This window comes from Narcine bancroftii, chromosome 2 (assembly GCF_036971445.1).
Source record: "Narcine bancroftii isolate sNarBan1 chromosome 2, sNarBan1.hap1, whole genome shotgun sequence".
Lineage (NCBI taxonomy): Eukaryota > Metazoa > Chordata > Chondrichthyes > Torpediniformes > Narcinidae > Narcine > Narcine bancroftii.
The window spans coordinates 297,245,739-297,256,895 of NC_091470.1; the positions used below are offsets into that span (position 1 = coordinate 297,245,739).

At 40.8% G+C, this 11,157-nt stretch overlaps 1 protein-coding gene across 5 annotated transcripts in view; it reads right to left on the minus strand.

Moving 5' to 3' along the window:
* The window catches only part of fam110b (family with sequence similarity 110 member B), a 189,848-nt gene extending 179,319 nt beyond the window's left edge, over window positions 1–10,529 (minus strand). For 2 of the 5 annotated variants that reach the window (XM_069921446.1, XM_069921447.1), the window contains exon 1: window positions 10,170–10,299. The gene's annotated coding sequence lies outside the window, so the exon portion shown is untranslated. Of the gene's footprint in view, window positions 1–9,749; window positions 9,896–10,169; window positions 10,300–10,379 lie in introns of those variants that run through there. The other 3 variants (XM_069921454.1, XM_069921450.1, XM_069921449.1) reach the window with 3 other exon arrangements.
* Between the last annotated feature and the right edge of the window lie 628 nt (window positions 10,530–11,157).

Genomic DNA, 11,157 nt, shown 5'->3' on the forward strand with positions numbered 1-11,157 from the left:
TGCTCTATTCATGACTATGTAGTGAAGTTTTGTTCCAAAGCAATTTATAAATTCTCTGACGATGTAACTGTTGTTGACCAAATAACAGGAAATAATAAATCAGAATACAGGATAAAGAATCTGGTAGGCTGATGCCACAACAACAATCTTGCTCTAATGTCACAAAGACCAAGGAACTTATTGTGGATTTTTGGAAGGGGAGATGGTTGAGAAGATTAGTACCTTCACGATCCTGGGAGACCACATATCGAAGCTAGCACATCGAGGGCATCCCTAAAGAAAACATATACCAACATCTATACTTTCTGAGAAGTCAGAGGAGATTTGGTATTTTGTCAAATATGCTCTCAAGCTTCAGCAGGTGTTTTATGGAAAAAATACTGACTGCTAATTCGAGTGCCCAGGAACACAGAAGGCTGCAGAAGGTAGCAAGCACAGTCAATTCTAACAGGCTCTGACCTCCCATCCATCAAAGATATCTGTGAGGCACTGCCTCAAGGAGGCAACCAACATCGCAGAAGACATCCCCATCCCCCATCAGCCTGGTCGTAACCTCTTCTTGCTGCTACCTTCAGGAAGAAAGTACAGAAGCCCAGCACCTCTAGGTTTGAACAAATCCCAAACCTATTGAACTTTCCCTTACTTTCCTAATAATAAACTACTCCAGCACCACAAAAAGACCTATCTGCACAACTATAACTTTACTTTTTCTCATCTTACTTCGATTGTGAATCTATCTTTGATTATTAAATCTTTCTATATAGTAATCTAATGTACACCATTGCAGTTTTTAAAAAAACACAAAGTACCCGTTTGGCAGCAGTAAAAATTTTGAAGGATGTACATTGTACTTGGGTACAACAATAAATTCAGTCTCATATTCTGCAGAAGCTAATTAATGATCAATGCTAAACAGCTGCACATTAAGAAATTCTAGTTGATCATGAAATATAGAATTTTGAAATTTATAGCAAAAATGTTTTCTTAATTATAAAGTAGCAGATAACCTTTTATTAAAAGTTTTAATAAAATTACAGAAACTTTAGCTTATGACAAGATAACTTGAAAAAAATTAATTCCTGTAGCCTTCAAGATTTTGAACATTGAAACATTCACACTAGTGTTATCAAAATTAGAAGAGAAATTCAATTATATGTGTAATGCTCCAATGTAAGAGTCTCAAAAATTCTGTGCATCACTTGAGTCAGAGCTCATGATATCAATGACACCAGAGATTTTAAATAAGTAAATTTATTCTTATAGAAACACAAGAAATCAGAATTAATGTCCAGATATCATTTTAAATGATGGGTCCAGTGCAATATACAAATGTATTGGAGAAACTCAGCAGATGACACAGTAGGATTCATGATGAAGGGCTCAAACCCAAAACATTTATTACTTCCTAAGGAAACTGGGTGACCCACTGAGTCAGGAACTAGAGCAAAAACTGTCACTTCATCCTTTAATATTTGGGTTATATACGGCTCATCCAAATTGTTTAATATCACCCACAGCTTGATTTAACAGCCTGGGAATCATTCAAAGAAATAAATGCCCAAAGTAATAATAAGAAGCACCTTTAATGCAGAAAACATTTTGAAGTTGATAAAATAGGATAATTATGAGTTCATACCTGCTCTAAGATGTAGAAAATAAGTACATGTCCGAACATCACAATTTATTATTAGCCATCTTGTGAGTGATTCAGTGTTTGGATCTTAAAATTGGCAGCATAATACTTCTATATAAATTGGAAACAAGACAGAAAAATGACAGTATTCACAATTTATGATACTGCACACTCCAACATTTATTTAATGTGGCTGATCCAAATCAGAAATGTATTTCAGCAATAAATCACAAGACAGGAAGGGGTAGGGTCACAGCAAGGCAGCTAGTAGAGCAGAAGCTTGGGTCAAATCGTGAGCTCAGGTGCTGCTCGTATGGAGCTTGCACACGTTCTATGTAACTGTCCACTGGGATCTCAGGTTTCCTTCCATGCATCACGTACTTGCAGGGTGGTTGGTTAATTGACTGCTAACTTCCCACTGGTGCATTATCAAGTGATAGAATTTGGGAATGAGAATGTGTGGAGAATTTAAAAAAGGGGATTAAGGTACAATTAGTCTGCAAGGATTTGATGGCCTGTTTTTTTTTCCCCCTGCATGACTTGCACATGTAATTCTCAAAACCAGACGCTAGTTAATAGAATTAAAACTCACCCAGCCTTTATCATTTTTTTTCTTCTCACACCTGGATCAGTTTCTGATTCAGGAGATTAGAGTTCAATTTTGAAAAAAAAAAACTAAATCTTTGAATGGAACAAGCATTTAGATAGTGGATAAGCACAGTATCTACAATTCAGTGAAAGACTTTCCTACCATCTTCCTTTCTTCTATACATATCAGATGACCAAGCAGTCCAGCAAGTGGTCATGCAAATTTAATTGAGATGACAAAGTAACCAGAAATCAAATTTGACTATCAAATGTGATCTCGTCTTGCAGGATGGAAAATATGATTGAGAGTAGGTCATTAGCCTGTTGATACTCAATGCCAATGCTCCTCCCTCACCTTCACTGATGCCTGCTGAGACTTGCGCACCATATCCCAATCAGCTTCATCATTAGTCAAATCCTCAACTATCCGGAAATGAGTACTGTAATTTTCAGTTCATGCATTAATATTTTTGTTTCATAAGGATATTGCTTTATTTCAAAATGTGGCTCCAAACCCAAAACATTTCACCACTGAATGTAATATTTTAATTTTAATAGCACACATGCTAGCATCAGGACCAAAATATAATATTAACTACAATAATGTAGTAGATTTAACATTAGCAAAAACAAATCAATGAGGCATCTTTCAAAGTCCAAAATACATGTGATCATCATATTTAATAACAAGTAGTTTAAAAATATTGGAATTTTCCTTCCTACCCCCAAACAGCCTGTAAATGGAGCTGACAGTGATTTTATTTAAAAATACTGCAACCATGGGGACTGCGCCCAAGATGGCAGCACCCATGTTCAGTAGTAACCCTGAGGAGCTGTAGACTCCTGGGAAGAAGACTGGCACAGGGCACCAGTAAACAGGGAGACCAACCCTCATTTGAGAAGGAGAAGCAGAGGAGACAACAAACAGGATGGTGACCACAGTGGTGGACCAGTGAGGGTCTCTGAGGCTGGTGGGGTGTTGGCGATTCAAGGTGAGGAACCCATTCAAGCTGCAGGGTGCTGGTGACTGCAAATCAAGGGATTCACACCAGGCTGTAGACTGCTGGAGAATGGCTCAAAACTGGCAGAAGGGGTACCAGGTATCAGAACTGGGATGTGAGAGTGTGGCAAGGGCTCTAAAGGGTTCCTGATCATAACGGAACAAAATATCGGAAGTTTAGATCTGATGGTATGGACTGGACTCTGTGGCTGCAGGAGTGCTGGAGGAAAATCCACGGACACTCAGTGACTCTGAGGGGACTCTCTTTTGCTTCTCTTTCTATGACTATATGGGACACTCAGGTAATTTCTGCCGATGGTAAATCTATTGCCCTACGGTAGAGGAAAACAAATTTCTTGTAATATTACACTATCTTTATTACATGACAATAAATTGAATCTTGAACCATAGGCCAAGAGGTTATATCTTTGTTTTAATTTGTTCACTCAGTTAGATGGGTCTTCTCAAAAATATTACAGCTTTTGTAGTGAGTGATCATGTGCCGATGCAGAGGTAGCAATTCTGCAATACACACTGAGTCAGTAACAATTAAATAATAGCTACCTGCATAGCCAAATGAATATAATGTTTAATTTGAAGATGGGATTTTTAAACCATTTCTTTTTCTTCAGGTTAAAGAGGAAGGAGATTCTATCAAAGTTAGTTTAGGAAGGTGCAACATTGCAATCTACATGAAGTTCATGCAGCAACAATATTAAAATCATTCACAACACGTGAAACACATCCTTCAGCCCTATCTGAGCTAGTCCTATTTGCCTGCATTTAGTCCATATCCAAAACTTGAACCTTGTGGCAAAACGTAGTTAGCCATTTTATGAGGAAATAAACCGAATGACAGCGAGAATGAATATAACCACTATAACAGATGTGTTAACCTTTAATGTTAAATAATATTTCTTTTATAAAAAGGTATTAGTAAAGTAAATTATAGAGTTAAAATATTGTATCTCTATTCTTAGTAAGTGAGCTGTGGGTTGGTACATGGTCACACACAGGTCACTGCACATTGATAGAGAACCACTGTTTTCAGGGAAGAGTGTTCATTCTCGGAGTCGACATGTCTTGGACAGAGAGACCTAATGGATTTTGTGGGTCTTAATTATTCAAGAACTGCCGAGGAAGCCATCGGTTTTTGAACAAAACCACTTAAGCCTCTTGAACAGAGATGAGGACAGAGGTGATATGGATAGATTTTGAAAAAGGAACAGAATTTTGGTAGAAATAAAACTGATGGTCATGTGGTTTCCAAGAATTGGGACTCACCTCGTCCATGATGTAACTGTCACATGACTTAGAAAAAATAGATTACAAGATTCAGACATTGTTTTCAGTTTTGGAACAGTTCAGCTTGGAGTTCAGAGGGGTTGAAACTCTTTGAAAGGTTTGAGTTACAGTAACCAGAATTGGTGCTATATGTTGTGTATTACTCCTCGAAGGGGAGTACAGAATCTAAGGCTTTTGAATTAATGAAGAGCACTTTGCTGTCCATTTGGACAAGAGGACAGAATTCTGCTGGGTCTATTTTTGTGTTTGGCCATTTCGTTTAACCCTTGTCTAGGTTTTTTATTTAATTGCAGAAGAAAATAGCCACATTTGCTGTCTTTGAGAAGACGGCAGATTCTTTGTGTGAAAAAGATAATTGTGAGTAAAAGAGGCCTGAAGATATAATGCTTGAAAGAGCTTTATAATTATTTCTACACTGAGAATTTAAGACCTTCAAGCAAGACTAAAAAGATGCTGAACTTTTAAAGATCAACTTTTCAGACTGGGACTTTAATTATATACACACATTTACATTTGCGCATAGTGGGGTTAAGTTTAGAGTTAAGCAAGAAATATTATGTTATTAATAGTTTAATAAAAACTATTATTTTGAATTTGCCAATGTCTGGTGAATTTTCCATTGCTGTTCCTATGTTAGTCCCAAACATAGTTATAAGTGCCGTTAGTGCATAACACAACTACCAAATCTTCCCTTGCAACATGGTGCTGAGTTCACCAACTCGAGTGCTAGGAAATTCAGCGATGAATAAGCCATGGAAAGTGAAGAAAGAATTGTGCTTTTCTTCATTCAAAGTGATGATTTTCTGGAAAGTGTGGTGTGAAGGGAAGGCAGAGGATGTGGTGTACAGTATATGGATTTTAGAATGGCATTGGACAAGGTCTTCCAAGGTAAGCTCATTCAGAAAGTCTAGAGACATGGGATTCAAGGAACCTTGGATGCTAGGATATGGAATTAGATTACCTGCAGAAAGGAGAGGGTAATAGTGGATAGAACATATTCTGCCTGGAGGTCAGTGGCTAGTGGTGTTCTAGAGGGATCTGTTCTGGAATCCCTACTTTTTGTGATTTTTTTTAAATGACTTGGATGAAGTGGATGGGTGGGTCAGTAAATGTGTAGGTGATACAGACGTTGGAGATGTTGTGGTTAATGTAGAAGGTTGTCGTAGGTCACATCAGGATTATAGACTGGGTGCAGAGTTGAGCAGAGAAGTGGCAAATGGAGTTCAATCCAGAAAAGTACAAAGCAATGCACTTTGGAAGAGCAAACTAAAAAGCAGTTAATGGCAGGATTCTTAACACTATGGAGGACAGAGAGATCTTGAGGTTCAAATCCATAGATCCCTCAAGGATGCCACATAAGTTGATAAGGTGGTCGAGAAGGCACATGATGAGTAGGTCACTAGTCAGCTTGAGAGCTGTTGCAGCTCTATAAAACTCTGATTAGACCACTCTTGGAGTATTACATGTAGTTCTGTGTCGCCTCATTACAGAAAGAATGAAAATGCTCTGGAAAGGGTACAGAGGAGATTTATCAGGATATTGCCTGGAACATGTCATATGAAGCAAAGTTGACAAAGCTACTGCTGTTCTCTTTGGAGCAATGAAGGATGAAAGGCAACTTAATAGAGGTATACGAGTGGCTTTGATAGGGTGGACAGCCAGTACATTTTTCCTGAGGTAATAATAGAAAATACCAGGTAAGTATTTTTACTCAGAGTAGTGGGGGCCTGAAATGTGTGCCAGGGGTGGCAACGGAGGCTGGTACAATAGGGATATTCAAAAGACTCTTTGGTCCTTTTCACACTGGCAGTCAAACCTGGGAATTTACTTGCCAGAGTGAATGCTCCAAACCCTGTTTGGGGGAAGGGGGGGGGGAAGGGGGGATGGTACAAATCAACCCGGGACTGATAAAACCAAGGAAGTTGAATCAGAGAAGAGGTGTTTCAGCTCAGCTCCAATGTGAACAGTCCACCAGCTATGCTGGGTAGCATTAGGGAGATGTCATTGCCTCTGTGTGTGCATCATCCTGGCAGTAAACAGTCAGTCTGGCCAGGTTGTTTGGAGGGAAGGTCAGTGTTGTTAAGGCTAGTGTTCTGTTTTTGAAGGTTTTTAGAGTTAATGTAGTATTAACATGATACATAACATGACATGTAGTATTAGTGTAGTTATATTTTGAAGGTTATTAGAGTGTAGCGTTAGTGTAGTATTCGTTTTGTGATAATGCTGGCACAGGTGATGCGCAGGTGCTCCTCTCGATAAAGGCCAAGGAGGAGGAAATCTCCAAACATATGGGCACCGCGAAGAATGACCAGTTATATGAGAGGGTCACCTGTAGGCTCAGGGACCTAGATTTGATACTAGGTCTGCCAGATTGTGAGGGAGCTAGTCTGTGGGTTTGTCCTCAATTTTAATAGTCTGAAGCCCACTGCAGTAGATTTTCCTACACTTCTATAAATTGTGTGCGTATATTGCATTAAATTGTGCAGGTATTTTCCCATGCTCTTATACCAGTGGGCCGATATCGCCTCAAACCGTGCATCTTGGCGCCTCACAGTTCGGCGGGCAGCAACCTCCTTTCAAGAAGACCGCAGAGCCCACCTCACTGACAAAAGGCAAAGGAGGAAAAACCCAACACCCATCCCCAACCAACCAATTTTCCCCTGCAACCATGTCTGCCTGTCCCACATCGGACTTGTCAGCCACAAACGAGCCTGCAGCTGACGTGGACATTTACCCCCTCCATAAATCTTCATCCGCGAAGCCAAGCCAAAGATACACTGTGCATGTGTGTGCTTTATTCCCTCGACAATTTCACTGCACTTCATGTATGTCATACACCAGGACATCACCACTGGACGTTACCCCCCACCCCCAACTCCATGATACCAGGTATTTAATGTTAAAGGGCACACAGACCTGGGATTTCATGGTCCAATATGAACAGACTTCAATAAGGGTCGTCCACACGCCAATTTAGCAGTTATCAATGAGAAAAGGCCTTTTAATAGGCAATAAACACATGGATGGAAGAAAAAAAAGAGGTTTATATGTGTGAGGTAGGGAAGAATTAGATAGTTCTGGACAGTAGGGCCTGTCCTGTACTCTAATGTTCGATGAATGGATGGAGTAAACCAACATGAAAACTGTGAGTAAATGTATTAGTATCCTTGCTTGGAAGAAATTAACATCAACAAAGGTGGTGAATATGGCTTAGTTAGGATGTCAGGACTCAAGCGGGATACTTCACTCAATTACTTTTGCAATTTGTTCATTGGATTTTTTTTTTTTAATATACTCAATTCCATTTATATACATACACCGACAGTTCCATAAAAATATCATATATACATCCTATTCAACAAGCAAAACTTTTTGGGATGGAGTCAGAAATTCCAAATTTCTAATAATTTTTAGATGGCAAAATACTCCCTGCATGTCTAACAGTTGTCATTTTAACAATAAGCCACATTGTCCTAGAAGATCCTCAGGAAATAGTTCCTCTCTAGTTTCCCCAACAAATCCTTTAGTTATCATAAACAACTTTACTATATTAATTTTAATCTTCTATATTGAAGAGAACTGAAACCAGTCTATGAAGCGAGTTGAACTTGTGCTGTACCCTCTCACAGGTTAACAGATCAGCCCAAAGTTAACAATATTATAAACAAAGCTACCAGAACTTATTGAAATTAAGACAATTTTCAGTGTTATATTCTTTGAGATAACATTCGCCTTGGTTCTTAAATATTTCCCACACTTGAACTCCTATTGTTTTTTTTGCCATTTAAAAAATACTCTGTGACTGAGTTTTTCCAGATCTCAGTTTTACAAAGATTTATTGATGCTGTTTTTCTTCCCCCCCCCCCCACCCCCACCCACCAAATACAGCTTTGACACAAGGGCAGCAACTCTCACCTTCCCTCTCCATCCATTTGAGTTATGAAGACAGAAAATTAATGGTTCTATTGGAACCTAAAGTGATATTGTTAAGGAGCAAGTCAATAGCACTGCTGTTGCATCTATTGTTTTAATTATATTTATAAATAGGTTGTTTCAATGCCAATCAAATAGACAAGATATGCCTCAAAATATTTCACACATTTGGCTACATTATATCTGTACAGAAGAGCCTGCCTGCTAGGTGTGCTGTTACCCATGACCTATAGATTTTCATAGCAACATTCAAGATGTGTCAGTGCCCACGAGATTTTGCTGCATTCATTACAATATGTATATGGAGTACTTCAATGTAAACAAAAATGCCAACGGCTTCAAATTCAACAGGCAACAATGAAGAGGACGATTCAGCAATATCTACATTTAGTTTTTAAAAAAATCTCCATCAACATAATAACATCTCATTCAAGACAATTATTGCAGCACAGCTGCAATTTACAGTTAACTATGTACATAGTTGTACTTTATGACTGACAACATAGATCTGCTGAGGCTCCCAACAAGATTATTAAAGAGAGTCCAACAACACTGTTTTTTTCCCGCAAGTTTTGTAATAATTCAAGAGGCCCAAGCCAAGTGAAGATGGCCTTTCCAGATTTCTTACTGCTTCAGGAATTTAACTTCAACAAAACGCTTCAAGATGTTGCATGTGTTTTGTTCCTCTTTCCATCAATCCAACAACTCCATTCACCCCTCTCCAGTGCTCCTCCAATAAATTCATCAGTGCAGCCTAACTTGCCTGGAACTCCTCCCTTCACTTCGTGAAAATGGTGTCAAAAACAGCACTTCGTGATGTATTAGGGTCACTGTAACGTTTCCCTCCCCACCCTATTATTCAGAATTCACCTGATCACACCCCCAGCCCCAACAAATTGGCCAAAGATTCCTGAAAACGACCTGGGTTGCTTGCCCGGAAAGGCATCAGGTCCACCTTGATTTGATCCAGGTAATCTCAAAATGACCAAATACCAAGTAATATTCCTCCACCGAGTGCTTATTCGGCGTTGAAGAAACAGCCAGGGCTGGGTGCAGTCAGGATTCCCCACGGTAAAACCCCACTCCCTCCACTGCTCGAATGTTTCATTCGAGAAGTTGCAGAAGCAATAAACGTTAAGAGAGAGATGTTATATATAGATCCACGCGCGATTCAGACTCAAAATACACTGGCTCAGCACATCCAGTGACCAGGTTGATACATTGAAACGTTACACAATCAGTTACATTCATTTGAATTTGAAGAGACCCCCCGCCTCGCCTCCAACCGACCTTCTGGACGCGGTTCTATTTGGAGGAGCAGTTCCCCTCGCTGCTGAGCCGACGTGAACCCAGCGAGCTGGCGTCCCGCCGAACAATGCCCGAGCGCTGCTCGCTCGCCTTTCCCGGCACCTCCAGTCAAACGGCGGCAGAAACCAACGCTGGGTGGACAGATACACAACTTCCTTTCCCCCCCCCCCCCCCCATATGACCTTTCCACTTCATTCACACAAAAGAGCGACGGGCAAAGCCAACGGCTTCCATGAACTTGGGGGGGGGGGGGTGGAGAAAAGAGTTAAAAAAAATAAATGACAATAAACCGGCATCGCTGTCCCCGCGCAGCGCGTGTGCGCTCGGGAAGCCGAGCTCCGGGAACGGGCAAGTCAGGCTGAATCAGGCGAAAACTGTCCGGTCCTAATTGAGCGCACTTACCGTTGACAAGGAGGGCTGCGCTGCCGGGCGGCGCCGAGGGAATGGAACGTGGCCCGGATCGGCGTGAACCCCCGGATAAACGGCCGCGAGCTGCTCCACTCCCTCGCCCACAAGACCAGCCCAGGGAGAGGGAGGAGGAGCAGCACGCCTCTCACCGTCTCCAGCCCCGCCTCATTAAAGAAAACCCCAAATAGTTCACTTCTAAACTACCGGCTCTGTATTTTCTTCCACCGAATCCCTGAAAATGCAGCGAGTCGGACGTGCCCCCCGATTCGTACCTCCTGTTTCTTGGTGCAGTCGCCATTGTCAAAGCAGAATTTTCTCTCTCTCTCCCCCCCACCCCCTCTTCTTTTATCAACGGGTATTGGAGGCACTGCAGTGGGTGATCATTCACTGAACAGGCGACGACTCAAAAGGCAGTGGGCGTCAAAACGACGAAGTGTGAATTCTCCGCGGCTCTTTAAAAATGCACAAAATGCGGCGACCATATTGATCGGCTTCTGCACCTTGTCTGTCGGCTGCAGGTAGACATCCCGTATGTTAACAAAATCAAGGGTCTTTATAATAGCCACGGCTCAGTGTAATGTTGCAAAAAAAAGACATGTTTTAGTATCGTTAGGTTTTTGCAAAAAAAGTAATGTCTCAAATGCATGTTAAAATTAGCCTGCCTATTCCATTACATTTATCTATGAACAATACATCATCCCTACCTGCAATTAGCGGTATGTTTTAAACAACAACTTTTTCCAACTCTCCCTGGAAAATGACGTCCCGTTGAAATAATGTTCTCCTTCCAATGGGAGTGTCACTGAAAAGGTTGAGGCTGAGGAACATCTTAGGTGGTTTAGACTTGGGCTTGAGGTCATGCAGAGTTGGAAAGTGATAGCTTTCAAGATTCTTTTGTTGCTGTGTTCCAATGCACACGCTAGAAGACGCAGCTTTTGCCTGCCGTACAGAGAGGCGCCAACACCGAGAAAGAGAAGCAAAA